The 15,328-nt window shown below is 52.7% G+C and overlaps 1 protein-coding gene across 1 annotated transcript in view; it reads left to right on the top strand.

Annotated features, from left to right (window-relative positions):
* Positions 1-14,058: 14,058 nt before the first annotated feature.
* Positions 14,059-15,328, top strand: part of CASKIN2 (CASK interacting protein 2) — a 35,794-nt gene continuing 34,524 nt past the window's right edge. Inside the window, exon 1 of the mRNA XM_014950019.1 lies at positions 14,059-14,289. The gene's annotated coding sequence lies outside the window, so the exon portion shown is untranslated. The remainder of the gene's footprint in view (positions 14,290-15,328) is intronic.

The following is a 15,328-nucleotide window of genomic DNA, read 5'->3' as shown; positions in this document are numbered from 1 at the left end:
GATGGAAGGAGGTCGGGGCCCCGGGGGTCCCTCCCCAGCCCCCGAGAGGATTTGGCCCCGTCCCGCCCGCCGTGCGCCGCCCCGCCGGGGGCCCGGAGCTGTCCGCGCCCGGGTGCTGAAGGCGGCCGCTCCCGACCGGCAGCCCGGGGATGGGGGGCTGTGGAGGGGTGGGGGGCTGTTGGAGGGGGGGGCTGTGCCCCTGTGCTCAGCTTCTCCCACTTCACGGGGTACCGATCGGCCCCGCAGCGCCGGGCTCAGCGCTGCAGAGCAGTGCAAGAGGCATGTGCCAGGTGGGCTTTGCCCCGCAAAGCTCCCCGCGCCCACGCCCCGGCCCCAGCGCGGGCTCCCCGCCGGGGAGGTGCGCCTCCGCCCCGCGCAGCCCCTGCTCACCTGAGCCGTTCCGAGCCTCCGGCGCGGAGAAGTTGCGGGAGGAATTGGTGGGGGCCATAGCAGTGAGGCTGGGTGTCAGGGATGGAGAAAGTTGGGCAAGTTCCCTTGGTGGATGCGCGGCAACAATGGGGTGTCTTCCCCCTCCCACCCCCTTGTCTTCACCGCCGGGGCCGGGCAGAGTGTGGGAGGCAGGAGCCCTCCCGCAGCCGGCGAGCAGAGGCTGCGGCTCGGCTGCGCGGAGCTCCGCTCGCCCACTCCCGCCCCGCCGAGCCCGGAGCAGGTACTGACATCAAAGAGCAGCTGACTCCGTCAGGCACGTCGTCTGAGAGCATCCCTCCACCGCCGTCGAGTGGGAGGGAATGCCGGCGCTGAGCGGGGACGCGGGGAGCTGCCTTCCTCGCGTGGGAGGGAGCCGACTCCCGACCGGGGGCTCGGCAGTGCCTCGGTAGGGTTGCAGTGAGCACCCCTTCACATCGCTTCCCCGTGCCGCCCCCAAAGGGATGGCTGGGATCTACGCCTTCCCAATTACAGCCAGCCTGCTCTCGCTATCATCAGTAGGAGAGAAATAGCAGATTTTGGCTTTTAAGTAGCTCTGATCTCCCACCTTCGGTGTGTATCTTTCTCTCCTGCAGAGACACATGCAGTTTTCATCCCTGAGTCACTGGCACATCCTCACTAGCGGGGTTGGGGAATGTCAAAGTACCAAATTATCCACTGAAAACTTTGTTGCTTTGATCCTCTGACCCTTCTAACTCCAATTCCAACCTGAGACACTTGTAATAATTTTCTGCTGTTGCACTTCTTGTCACAGCTCATTCGCTTCCTAGCTGCAGACATTAGCTCTATTGCTAGCTCAGATTTTATTTGTGTTCTATGGTTTTGGCCTTAAAAATATTAGGCAAGAACCTCCTCGGGTTTTGAAAAACTGCTTTGCTCTTTTCTGTGGCTTTGAGCTGATGATTTTGTTGTGCTTCCTGACCATTGTTTATACATGAGTTCGGTTCCTCCATTATGGTTTGATAAATCACACATTACCAGGGTGAAAGGATCATTCTGTACCTCTGAGCATTTCCTGCACTGAAAAAGCATGATATCATGTCAGAAGTCTGTAAGAAAACCAGCAGCAACAGGCAGCTTTTTCTCTGTGGTTGAGTGCAGTATAGGGGATTTTGTTTGCTTTATAAAAACTGCGTCTGTCTGGAAGTCTCCCTTGCTTCTGTCTCTTTCTCTGTAGTTGTAAAGGCTGACATCAACTGTAGGGGCCACCTTTTGGAGCTTCATAAGGTTGTATCAATCAGGACTAGAAGTAATCTATACCATTAAAAATGGGGTCCAGCACATATACCAGCAACAATCTCAGCATAGACTGTAAATCAGATTCGGCAGCAGCATTTTCATATGGGTTTTTTACTGTGTACACCAAAGGAGTTAATCATTATTAGGTTGTCCTCTAGTGGACCAGAGGTAGACAGAAACCTGGAGCGTGCTTTGCCCAGACATTGTAGTTCTTAGGAACTGGAGAAAGGCTGGGGCCAATTTGCCTGCTATGCTGTGAGGTTTTTGCTGGGTCTTCTGGAGTTGCCTCAGTCAGTGATTTGCCCAAGAGGTTCTTCTCTGTCAGATTCCATGGTGTATAAAACACTTTTAAATCTGTTCAGATTGTGGAAAAGTGGGGTTTCTCAGCCACTTAATAATTTCTTAAAAGACCCTTTTTTTTCTTGTATCTTGGGCAAATCTTGGTGTTTATCTATATAGGATTACTTCTGCAAAGCAAGCTATGGTGTGTGTGCAGGGATGATGGAGCTAAGGCAGGAGAGCTATTGGAACATGTTGCTGTCATCTGCAGCGAGTGTCTTCAAGTAATTTCACTTAATCTAGCCTTGAAGTACAGAGTATGAGTGTTTGCAGGAGAAACTGGTGGGCAGTTGCTATTCCAAACATTTTCCCTGCATTGACAAGCTCCCACTCCTTTCCTTTGAAGAGGAACTAGCTACCTTATAGCTTTTAAAGAAAGAATCTGACACTTAAATTTAGCAGTTTCCAACGCACATTGTTATTTTTAATTTGCAATCTCAAATGTTGCTGTTCACGTAGGAACTGCCTTGTATTTGAGGAAGCTGTATTTCCCCTTCGTAGCTCTAGGGGGATGATAAATCACAGCTGCTCCATCCCTGATGCACACATGTCACAGCTGACATGACAAAGCCATGCTCAGCACTTGAGATTCACTTCACAGCATGGCCATGTGGCTGTTTGAGTATAAAAGCTCAATAATAAGACTTTGACGAGGTTTGCGTCTTCCTCCTTGCTACATCAATAATCTATGGAAGTTCTTGCCCAAAAAGGGGCAGGCTTCTGTAAAAGCAGCCCCACCAAGTCAAAGGGATAGAGATAATGAGAGGAATATCAACCACAGCAATTGGTGATGCACAGCCTGGCTGTGCACAGAGCTTGCTGTCACCAAGAGCAGGCATAGTAATCGGCTCATTATCTGGCTGAATACTTGAAGACAGCAGCTCGCTGAAGGACTAGTTCTGTGAGTGTTCATCTACTGGAAACTACAGTAGGACGAGCTCTCAGGGGACCTGGGATATAGCTGAGGAGTTGTACTAACCACTCCATGTAATTACAAGGAAGATTGAGACACTAACCCCTTGAAAACACATCTTAAAAGAGAGATATAGTAATTAACATTTAAGCAGGCAACTGCCATCTCAACAGCCTAATGATGTAGATAAAGGTGTGGAAATGGAGCTCAGCCCTTGAACATAAAAGAAAAAAATTACTTCTTCCTACAAACCTGGCATCACCACTATTCTTAGACCATGCTGTCTGCAACATCACTGTTATGAAGAAAGATAGTAATCTTTCAAAGCTGCTGCTAGGCTAATTCTGTGACTAGGGAATGAATCTGGCTGGTCTAACAGTGGTTTAACCCTGAAAGGCTCTTGCATTTCAGTAATGAGTTATATTTCCTGTGTCTGTCCCAGCTGGAGATCCTGTCTTACGCAACACGAGTAGAACTACAGCATCCCATGGGGCAGAACGCAATGCCGGCTTCTGTTACTCTGCTACTGAAACCATTTCCCCAGCTCGTTTTGCCAAATAATTTCTCATTAAATGGAGACTTTCTCATTCTCTAAATATTTATTTAGCACCTACCTACTATACTCTGATTTGCTCTCTGGAGAGAGGAGCCTTTGCTAAAAGCCAAGTTGCAAATCCTCCCCCCTAACTCACTGGTCTCCTTATTCACAGCTCCAGACTTACAGAAAGGGTCTTTGTGTTTTTATTGCTTAGCTCTGTCTTTGTTTATATTGATCACACAGCCTAATGGGTGAAGTTTCACCCTTGCAGCAGCCTTAGGGGTAGGGATGATTTCATTCAGGATGTGTTAGACAGGGTGCATCAACCCTCTGTACTGGCTGAGTACTCGAATATTGTTGTCTCTGTCTGATGGCTCCACATCAGTCTCACTTACTCCATTTCAGGCAGGATTGGTAAAGTAGTTTCCAAATACTGATCTGTTTTCCCTCCCTTGATTCTGGAAAGTCTTCGCCATCACTTCTCGCCTACGAGGAAGGAAAATGTCACGTGCCAAAGTCAAATAATTTCCCTAAAGCCACATGCTGAGCTTGAGGTCAAAAATTGACAGTAATTCTCTCTACAGCAGCGCCGTGGCTTAGGCAGCTTCTTATCCATCTTCTTGCAATGATTATCACAGCACAGCTGTTTGTATCCCCACAGAGGGATGTGTGCTGAATGTAATAATTTGATTTTAAAAAACAACAAACAAGACACGGAAAACCCAAAGGTTTGGAGGAGCAGCTTCGTCAAGGCAACTTGATGGTGACTCAGGTGCTGCTGTCATCGATCTAGATGTGCACTGCATATACGGTCTGGCTGACTGGAAAGAAGCTGCTGTCACGTCTTGATGCCTGATTTGATTCAGATCAGTGTTACAGTGTGATCTGGTATTAATGAACATGGAGCTATGGCCTGAGACTGTGAGCAAAGTCCTGATTTCTCAGCTCCCAGACTCTGCTTTCTCTTATACGTGTGTGTCTCTAAAGAACACAGTAGAGTGAAATCCCTTTCTCAGCTGCTTGGCAGTTACACAAGCAAAGTCCTGATTTCTCAGCTCCCAGACTCTGCTTTCTCTTATACGTGTGTGTCTCTAAAGAACACAGTAGAGTGAAATCCCTTTCTCAGCTGCTTGGCAGTCACACGTGGCTCTACAGGAATACTTAGCTAAACAATCCTCTAAACCCTCTTGTTATCTATGCTGGATTTCTAATTAATTAGCACAAAATTGGCATTTATCTGAAACCAGATGACCAGCTCCTCTCTCCCCACAGGCTTCCTGCCCTTGAAATGACAGGTCTGAGCTGCCTGGTCAGTCCTGGCTCATTCCAGTCCCCCCACTGCTAATTTGAGGTTTTAGACTGCAGCCCCTGCCCGTCACAGTCGCTCCCAGCGAGCCGAAGGCTAGGGCAGCAGCCTTCTGTGATTTTGTTTTCATTGCTAAAGGTTAGAGGATCCCAGAGACAAAAGCACAGCCAAAAATAACAAGAAGGGGCCAAGCAGGGCTTGCCCTGTGATGGGGAAGCTGAGAGGCTGGTGGGCTCCGTGCTCCCCAGCTGCCTGTGGCCGATGTGCTGAGGTCAGGGATGCTGATGCGCGCTCGGTGATGGGCAGATCCCACTGTCAGACACAAGAAGCTGCTGGCAGCTCTCGGTGTCTGACAGCAACAGCCAGCAGCCCCCAGGGAGGCAAATCCTGCCGCAGGGTATACGGTGTTAGTCACTGTGTTTCCCTTTTACAAGAACAAGCATTAGCGCAAAGAGGAGGTGGCTGTAACCTCAATTCCTTCTGCATCTGAACGGGGGGGGGAGGAAAAGTTTTGGAGTTTTGGCTCAGATCTGTAGCTCATGGATAATGTTGCGTGGGGGCTCAAGAGATGGCAGAGCAGGGGGAATGATACAGGGGGGTTGATGACCGAGAACAGACATCTGCCCAACCCAAAATGAATGCTCTGCCTCCCTTTTCAATGAGATTGATGTTGAACTTGGAAATGGAGATCACAGATCTGAGGACAAGCAAAACTAAAAATCCTGAGAGGTTCAAGTCAGGGAGACGAGATAAACTCCAGTCATTGCCTGGAAAGAGCTGTCACATGAAATTGCAAATCCAAGCGTGAGGATTTATGACAGAGCTATCAAAAAAAAAAAAAAAAAAAAGGTGGTGTTTTATAACCAGAGACTGCAATCCTGCTGCCTGATTCTGAGCAGGGGCAGGAGGGAGAAAAGAAGTAATAGCTGATGTTTGAGCTGTGGTACATTAAATCTACCTTAAGTCTAGTAAAGCATTTGATACAGCATCTCCCAGGAAATTCTTAGGTTGGAGGAGCTGTGGATAACCACAAAACCTGTAAAATGAATAAGGAATAAATCACAAGTGAGACTGAAGCCTTGTGTGGAGAGGAGAGCTGTTAGCAGTGGTAGCATGGGATGGGAAACCCTCCTGATGGGGACCTGCAGGCCCCAGGAAAGTCTCTGCTTGCTCTGGCAGTTGGGTCGCTGGAGCAGCCAGATGTTTTTTTCCTCTCTGCTTCCCCCCTGGCAAATCAGCCATATGTGCCCTGTGCCGCCGCTGGGAACAGAGACATCTGCCAGGGCTGGAAGCAATGACTGAGGGCACTGGAAGAGGTGGGAACCTTTTAAAATGATAATGAAAATCTAAAATGATGCTTATTTATGAAAACAATAATTGGTAAACCACTTAGCCCCTTGGGCTGTTAAACGCTAAGAGCAGAGACAGACGTTCTAGCAACAGCAATCAGCATCTGTTATCAGCTGGGAGTTCATTAGTTGGGAAGACAAGAGAGGAGCAAGATGGGGGTTTGGTGTGAGTTCCCAGTTTAACATGGCTCAAAAAAAAAAAAAGGCAAATGTGATTCTCAGAGACACCAGGTGAGGTGTTTCCCTGGCAGGAGTTGTTGTTGTTGTGTCAGGTGGGGGTGAGGCTTCCTCTGCAAACCTGTGTGGATTTTCAGTCTTTCCTGTCCAGGTCTCTAGAGGAAAGTCGAGCTGCAGGAAGAGTAAGCGGGTCAGGGCAGAGTCGGGGCGCAGGGAGGTGACTGGGGTGGTGCTGGGGATGGGCAGACCAGGCACCCCATCCAGTTTTGCAGGTAAAGCTCACAAAACAAGATGTTTTCTGAGACGATTCTTTCTTTCATACTTGGTGCAGGATTTAAGAGAAGGGTTAAGCCAGAAGTTGGCCATTTTGCTGGTTGCCTTAAAATATTTGGAGGGAGTTCATCTGGATAAAAATCAGCCCCAAATGTTATTTTTGATTGACTCAGTTCCTGAAGGGTTTTGCGGCAGCAGAGGATGCAGATACATCAGTGAAATGCTTTCTAAATGTCCCAGTTTGCCACTGGGCCTCTTTCTCTCCTCAACCCCCGATTTTTCCTGCTGTGTGAGAAAGGCTGTTGGTCTAGAAGGCAATGGAGATATTTCAACTGCCTCCTGCCCTGGGTTATTCCTCTATGCAAAAGCCCCTTCCTACATCTCGAGCCACCGTAGCACTGTGGTTCAGTGCACTTGGATCCTCTTCCCACTGGCACTGTGCACGGTAGCCTTGCTCATGCCTGGTTTGTTTTTTTTTTTTCCCCTCTGTGCTGTATTTTCCAGACTGGGGTGAAAATTTGTAAAGCAAATTGAAACGTATTGTGCAAAGTTTTGTATAAAAGCGTGCGCATGTGTATGAATCTGGGCTGCTGAGGCTGCAGCCAAGGTTGTCATCAGACTCAAGAAACCAGACCTATCTCTAGGTCCAGGTTTCTTTCCTGTCAGAAAAACATAGTTAATTAAAGCCTTCTCCTGAAAGGAATTTCTTAGGCACACTAGAGGCATAACAAAGCGAAAGCTGTGTCCTTAATCCTGCCCTTTCATCTCCTGGAAATTCCTTCCTCTCCTGCCTCTTTCTCTGTGTCCTGATTGTTAAAAGAAATGAGAAATAATTTCCACTTGGAAAAAACCCAAGACAACAAAACTCCAGCCCAGCTGATCGCAGCAGAAGCCAAGGAGACGGGAGCTGAAAGGAGGGAGCTGTTAATGAAGCATCAACAGCGAGCCAGGGGCAGGAGCTGGAGCCCGTCCAGATGGCACCGCTAATTCCCCGCATCCACTTTACACACGCGTCCTCTCGGGGAAGAGCCTGGACGAGCTGCTGCCCTCCATGGCACTGGTCAGCTGCAGCCTTGCCTGCAGCCTCGGCAGGGTCTTTGCTGGGTTATTCCAGGCCTCCAAATCAGCTCATCCAACTTCTTTCTGGGGATGGGGAGTGACATCTTTCCCACTGACCATCGAGGGGAAAAGGAGCCCCAGACTTTGGTTTTTGGCATTGCATTCTTGCCACCATGCATGGGTGTTCTCTCTCTGGCCTTCCCCATCATGGCAGGGAAGGGCTGGGAGGAAGGAGGGGAGGGAGAGATGGGAACGGAGGGAACAATGGGACCAGGGAGTGGGGCTGGCAGCCTAGGGAGCAGGAGTGCATCGGCACGGCCCCATGGCAGAGCGTGCTGTGGCCGAGCTGGCAGCTCCCCATCTGCAGCCTGAGTGCCTGCAGCTTCCCTTCATCCCCACTCAACCCGGATACTCGTGTTTCCTGGCCTGACAGATAAGGCGGCCTCGCCATTAATCAGGAGGCCTGGAGAATGGGATCAACGCGAGGCAGGCGTGCTGCGGAGTTAATCTCCTTTACTCCCCGATGATGGATGGAGCTCATTGCAGACATTAATCAAGTCTGTGTGCGTGCACCGGGCAAAACGGATTAGACACTGTGCTGTTGGGAGAGGCATGTCCCAAGTCCCTGGGCAATCCTGGAGGATGCCCGATGTGCTGGCAGGGCCAGCCAGGGCTGCAGCACACTTGTGTGGTGTGGGTGGCAGAGGGATTACGGGTGCCAGATCCTGGGGAAAGCTTAGGTGTGCCCCCACTTCTGCACTACAGGCGCTGCCTCTGCCTCCCCCTGGGCACTGGGCTGGGATCTGGGTCCTGTCCGCGGCTGGACTGTGCTTATCCATGGAATCAATTTCTCAAATATCCTCCAGAAGCTGCTGGGATAGTTCCAGTTGCAACCAAACATCTCCGGTTCTGCAGCCCCCAGACCTGTCTGTGACCCAGAAGAAGACCTAATTGACTGTGTGTTGAAGCTCAGATGGCAACAGACACAGAGCATCAGGCAGCAGAACCCACTTGCAAGTGCCTGAAGACTCCAGGAAAGGGCTGTCCTGGATGGGCAGGAATAGCACACACCATCAGATCCTAGTCCTGGTTGTGGCTCTGCAGAATCCCCTGTAAAAGGCTCTTTTCTTCTGGCACGAGATCAGTGCAGGACAGGGATGAGGGAGATCATGCCCCAGCTCTGAACTGTGCTGCAGGCTAGTTTGGACATCGTGGACTGGAGGAGCCATGCCTCAGAGGCAAAGCAAAGACTGTCACAAACAGCATGATAAAAATGCTCTTCATCTGCTTCAGACTGGTGTTGGAGGTACCAGTCAGTGGAAATAACCCCAAGTCCTTGTCCTCCCAAAGGGAGAAGCTCAGGCCTGAGGAAGCAGAGGGAAATGCCTGATTTTGGAGTGTGCTGTGGACACTTTTGGACAACTGTCACACCACAGGGAGCAGGGTATGGATTTCCATTTTAGCCACCCTGCAGCACCTGCTTCTCCCTTAGAAATGAGTGGCTCAGGGTATTCCCAGTGGGGAGCCCCGAGCCCCAGTCTCTATTGAAGCGATGCTGGTGGCCCACATGCTCCCTGCCGTGCGGCAGCTGGAGGTTGCAATATTCACTGACAGCCAACGAGTTGTGGTTTTCCGATGATTAATGACACCTCCCTCCTGACGGGAGCCATTCTGCTGGATGATAACAGTCGGGGTGGAAATTGGGCATTTCCAGAGAATAATGCCTGGTGTAGGGACTGTGGTGCTGTGGTTGCAGGTCAGTCTGTTCCCACCAGGCTGATCCTGGAAAGGGTCTTGTTTTTTTGCTGGTAAATATGCCTGACCTTCATTTCCAGGATGAGTGCAAGTGGATGGGCAGAACCCAGGAGGTTTGTTAACAGACATTTTATTTTTTCCCCCCTCTGCCTTAAGTGCAAAGCCCAACTGACATCAAAGCAACAGAAAGTCTAATCCCGTTTTGAATCAGTGCAAGCACACGCAGCGAATGTTAAACAGGGAATCCGGCAGCAAGAAAAGGGAGGATTATCTTTAATTTCCTGAGAGAGGGACCGAGGAAAGGAGACGGAGAGAAAAGAAAGGCACAGGACCAGAAAGAAGTGGCTGTCAGCACCGGGAGGCTCCTGGAGGAGGAGGAGAGGAGGCGGACGGGGAGGACAGTGCGAGCAGCAGCTACACGTGTGCCAGGGAGAGGTGAGTCCGGCGGGAGCTGAGCGTTGGCACGTGGGAAGCTGCTCCTGCTGGGAGCCCCATGCCAGCTCCTGCCCAAGTTCCCACGCGGATGCAGGAGAAGGGATTGTGTGTAGGGTTTGCCGTGCCAGGGCAGAAGCTGGTGCAGGCTCTAACTCCCAGCTCACACGTGTTTGAGGTGAGGCTGTGGAGTTGCTTTTTGAGGGAGCTTGGAGCTGGTCCGAGGGCTGGTTACCTGAGGTCGCATGTGCGCAGGGAATTTCTTTGCTGTAAAAGACTGTAGCTGAGCTGAGCTTTCTAAATCACTTCCAAAGCCCTGCTACCTGCTGGAGAACTGACTCTAGGTGCTCTTTATGTTGCTGTCTGCCACCAGCAACAACCACCAGCTCTGTAAAGGGCAGTCACTGCTGCTTTTCTTACTGTGGCTGATGTTCAGCTTTGTGGGACGCGTGCACATGGAGCTGTGTCCGGGTTCTGGCCCAAGGCTGGGATGTGTCCTGGCACTGAAGCCCTGCTGGTGGTGGTGGATGGTCTGAGACTGCAGAAAGCAGCTGTGCTGCCCATGGTATGGGGGCAGGAGGAGTCTGAGGCCAAACCAGCCCATCACAGCATCCTCCTCCTCCTTGTGGGCAGTGCATCTCCCTCTTGGTCAAACCGCTTAGTTTTCCTCCTTGGGCTTCTTCCAGCAGCAGCTCTTGCCAGGAGGGTTTATAGAAGGTGATGGAGTAAATGCATACATAAGCACCTTGTGTGCCTGGATTCCCTGTCCATCTTTTGCTTTGCCCTTGGCATTGTGGCCAGCGAGGTGGAGTGCTGAGCCAGCTGGGAAATGACTGTCCTGGACCATGTGGGAGGGATGCCTGAGCAGGGAAGGGTCTCCCGGGGATGGGATGGGAGTGCTGAGTGCTAGGAATGAGACTAAGACTTGCTGGGCTGCTGACAGACAGTACCAAAGTCCAGCAGTGGGGCACCCATCCCCTTTCAGCGCTCAGCGAAGCCAGGCACTGCGGGAATGAAGGTCAGGAACTGCAGGAAGGGCTCTTGGGGCTGGCTTTAAATCTGGGCAGTAACTTGCTTTCTGCTATGGTCTGCCAGGTGTGAGAGGAGCTTTGGGGTTGGAGCAGCGAGTCCTTGGGTTGAGCTGGGCATGTTCCCTGTGGCTTTAAACAGCAGCGAAAGGAGGGGCGTGACCCACAGCTGAGAGGGGAGAAGCATATCTCCATCCAGCTGGTTCATAACATACTTAAAATGTTTTGGATGTCTGCTATGGGCCTTTGCAGACCTCCTACCCACTCCTGCTGGGTGGGGATGAGATTGCCATAGCTTTCCAACTTTGGCTTTCACGGGTGAGACTTGGGGGAGGTTTTGCACTCTCAGATCTCGGAGTGGTGTCTGTTGCAGCCTCACCTGGATCCAGCGCTGGCAGCGGAGCTGCTGTAGATGCTGCTGCCTGCATTGCTCCTGCCAGGGGGGCTGCTTCCCTCCCTCCCTGGCAGCAAATGCATCGTTTTGTTTTGAGAATGGGGGGGGAAAAAACAATTAAGGTAAATCTCAGAGTAGAGAGGAGGGGTTTGAACAGCTGCTGGGGCTGCGGGAAGAGCCTGGATAAGCTGTGGCCGCCGATCAGTGGTACAAGACATGGGCCAGGGAGAGCTGGCAAAGGCGATGTGCAGTGACATTTTGAGTCAAAAAACCCATATCGACTGTAGGAGCAACTAATCAGCTCCTCCCCCTCAGCCCCTAACCCACAAAGGCTGCTTTCAATGTTGCATCGAATTAAAAAAAGAGAAACAAAACGACTTCCCAATGCTTTGCGAGGAGACGATCGTTGTAGCAGGAGCCTCTAGATGGCAACATCGACCTGAAGAGCTGCAAGAAGCATTTGGGGCCCGGCTGGACCGAGCAGCCCGGCCCGGGTGGGAGACCCCAGATCCCTCACCCAAACTGGGGAACACGAATCGGTGCTGCCTTGGGCACCTTTCTGCAGGTGTTGAGGACAGGGACGGCCACCCAAGGGTGCTTGCACCCCAGAGACTCCCCCCAGACTGCAAACATGCAGGGAAGTAGCAAAATGTTATTAATGAAGGGGTTTCTCTGGGGTGGACACTCAATCGATGCTCTTGGCACCTGCTCTGCGGATGCAGGGGAATAAATGTCAGGGTGGGTCTGTCGGCTCTGCAAGGCGGACACGGCCGGAGCTGCTGGCAGGGCTTTGTGCTGGGATCATCCATGGGATGTTTGACCTCCAAGAATCCCATGGAAAGCTGAGAAATGTGATAGGAAATGGGGGCTGCTGCCAGCTCGTTCCCCCTCTGCTGCCTGTCTGTGGGCAGGGCCAGAAATTGAAGGCATCAAGCGTTGATATGTGGTTTAGTGTTCAGAGACTGCAGTAGAATTTGTGGATTATGAGTAAATTGGGGTAAACCCTCCATTCTAAGGGCTTGTGTAACCCCAGAGATTAAAGCTTAAATTTTTTAAGTTAACCTGCAGTTTTAACCTTGCAGGTTCAGCTGAAGTGGCGTAACCTTCGGGTGGGAATATCAGTGTGGTGCTGCTGGAGATTGTTGGGGTGGAAAAGTCCTATCCCTGCCTGCAACAGGACACACATTTTTGTACAAAGCAGGGCCTGGCCTCCTCTTTTGCAAAGGTTTAGTCTGTGCTTGGGGAGCTGCAAAGCTTAATTAAGATCCTTAAAAGGACAAAAGGTGCTACGTAAATTCAGGGGATTATTATAAATGTCACTGTGCTTTACAAGATTTGGCAAAACTCACAGGAGGAATAACAAGACCTTTCACTTCGCAGCCCTTCCTAGCTGGGCTACTTAGAGCTTCATGCTTCAACATAGCAGCCGTACAATGTTGACATTTATAATTAGATGTGCATAATAATCTCTTTATTCCCCAACTGAAAAGACAGGGTGTGTCTTGAAACGTCAGTTCCTCCTCCTCCTTGCTGAGGATCCCCCTTATTGGGATTGCTCACGAAAGCATCGTTTGGTGAAATGTCTCAGGGCCTGGTTTGAAGAGAGTACCAGATTTTTGCAGTTCCCCCAGGGAGCTGTGGAGTGGGCACTCAGTGAATAAAATCAAAATCTCTGTGTGTTTTTAATCTGATTAGTTGATGATAATCCAGTGGTATCATGCAGCAAAAGCTGTCTAGCTTTATTAGGCAAGCCCTTGTTTTAAGGGAACTGTGCATGGGGGAGCACTGGGCTCTAGTGTTTCTGTTGAGAACTGGCAGAAATGGGTGATTTTTTTTTTTTTTTGGTGGTTTTAGTGCTTTGTGAGAGTAGGATTAATTTGGGGCTTGGACAGCTGGGGGTCGGTGGATTTTGGTCCCATGGGTGCCATCAGCAGCCTGTGCAGCCATCCCCTCTGCCGGGGTGGTCAGTGGTGGAGGGGGCAAAGGGCTGACCCGGGTTGTTTGGGGGCCAAAAGTAGGGGATCGTCCCCTGGGGTTGGTCCCGGGTCGGGGATGGGGGATCGGTCCTTCCCCCTGGATTGGTCCCGAGGCCGCTCCGGTACCGGTGGGTCGGTCCCGGGTCGGGGATGGGGGATCGGTCCTTCCCCCTGGATTGGTCCCGAGGCCGCTCCGGTACCGGTGGGTCGGTCCCGGGTCGGGGATGGGGGATTGGTCCCGGGGCCGGTCCGGGACCGGTGGGTCCGATCCGGGTCGGGGATAGGGGATCGGTCCTTCCCCCCGGATCGGTCCCGGGGCTACTTCAGGACCGGCGGGTCGGTCCCGGGTTGAGGATGGGGGATCGGTACTTCCCCCCGGATCGGTCCCGGGGCTACTTCAGGACCGGCGGGTCGGTCCCGGGTTGAGGATGGGGGATCGGTACTTCCCCCCGGATCGGTCCCGGGGCTACTTCAGGACCGGCGGGTCGGTCCCGGGTTGAGGCAGGGAGACCTCCCACCGGGTCGCTCCCGTACCACGCCGGTCCCACCCCCCTCACTCCCCCCCGGAGCCGGTCCCGGACCGCCTTGGCTCTCCGTCCGGGCCCTGTTCGAAGCCAACCGGTTGCCCGGGAGCTCCAGGGGGGCATCCCCTGGTGGGGTGCGGGGCGGGAGCGGTGCCGGTGCGGCGGGGCTGCCGCGGCCCTGCCCCTGCCCAAATCTGCCGGCGCATCACGGTGAGTGACAGCAGCCCCGGCCCTGCCCAGCCCGCACAACCCGCCGGGCTTTTCCAATCAGGCCGGGCCGGGGAGGGATTTCCTGCCGGGACGGGGCCAGCCCGAGCGGGACTTTGCCGAGCGCCGCGCCGCCTTGCGAGCCGGGCAGCCGGGACCGCGCCGCTCCGGTCCCGGTACCGCTCCCGGTCTCGGTCCCGTTTCCGTCCCGCTCGGCAACTTGCTGCTCGTTTCGGCTCTGTACTTCGCGGTGCGGTCCGGACCGGACCGGTGTGGCTCGGTTCGGTTCCGTCGGTTTCGCCCCGGTGCTGGGCGGGCTGGGAGCGCCGCCAGGTGAGTGGGGGTCGCCGGCTGCGGGGCCCGCCGGGCTCGGGTCGCTGGCAGAAGGAACGGAGCGATTCGTCTCGGTGGAGGGTAAAAAAAAAAAAAATTAAAAAAAAAATATAAATATCCCCCTGAGCCCTCCCCGAAGGAGGGAGCGGCCCCTTGGGGGGTCCCGGGGCGGGGAGACGCGACCGGTGCCCCCATCGCTGCCCGCCCGGCCTCCCCCCGCCGCGGGCGGTGCGGGGCTTCCCGGGGGCCTCCCGGGGGAGAGGAGCTTCCCCCCGCCCGCCCCTTCGGGACCCGGTCTCGGTACCTACGGCTCTTTCGCATCTTTCCTTCTCCACTTACGTAATTGTTTTGTTTTTGTTTTTGTTTTCTTTTGTTTTGTTTTCCCTTCTCTGCCTCCCTTTTTTCCCGGCGCCGCTGTTGGCTGCGGGAATGTTTGGGATACTTTGGTTCTCCAGGTGGATTCCTGGGCTGGAGGCTCAGCTCTGCACGGGTGGGAGGGATGTTTGCTGTTGCTTTTCCAGCTTTGTGCGTTCTTTGAGTTTTACTTTCTCTGCTGCTCCCCTCTCGGGAGGCTGAAGAGGTGGAGATCGGTATTCGGGGCTCCCGGTACCTACGAGTTACTTGCTGACCCCCACAACGCTCCGGGAGGGGTAGGCAGCAGCACGGAGCTGTTTTCTAAGTGAGGCCATTGTGGACTCTTTTAATAAATGAGTAAATAATCTCAGCACCTTCACATTCACTTTTTGTGAGCACTTTTGAAGAGCAGCACAAAGTTGGAGGCGGTGCACGGGGTTAAATGGAATAAAGTAGTTTTGAAGATGGTGCAACGCAGGAGGTTTTGGGAGGGGATTTGTTTGCAGCGAGGGGTTAGTCTGAGTCGAGTGGCTGAAACTTTGCTGTAAGGTAGATAAGCTGGTGCAGGTGCCCTGGGACGAGGGGAGGTGAGAGCTGATCTCTCACCACTGCCTTTGGTGCTTGTTACCAACCCCCCTGGCTCATCCCCATCAGGGGAGTGACACTGAGGGGAGAACCCCCCAGC

This window comes from Calidris pugnax, unplaced genomic scaffold (assembly GCF_001431845.1).
Source record: "Calidris pugnax isolate Ruff unplaced genomic scaffold, ASM143184v1 scaffold9, whole genome shotgun sequence".
Classification (NCBI taxonomy): domain Eukaryota; kingdom Metazoa; phylum Chordata; class Aves; order Charadriiformes; family Scolopacidae; genus Calidris; species Calidris pugnax.
Note: the sequence above shows the minus strand (reverse complement) of the source record. Positions and strands in the feature narration are given on the sequence as shown.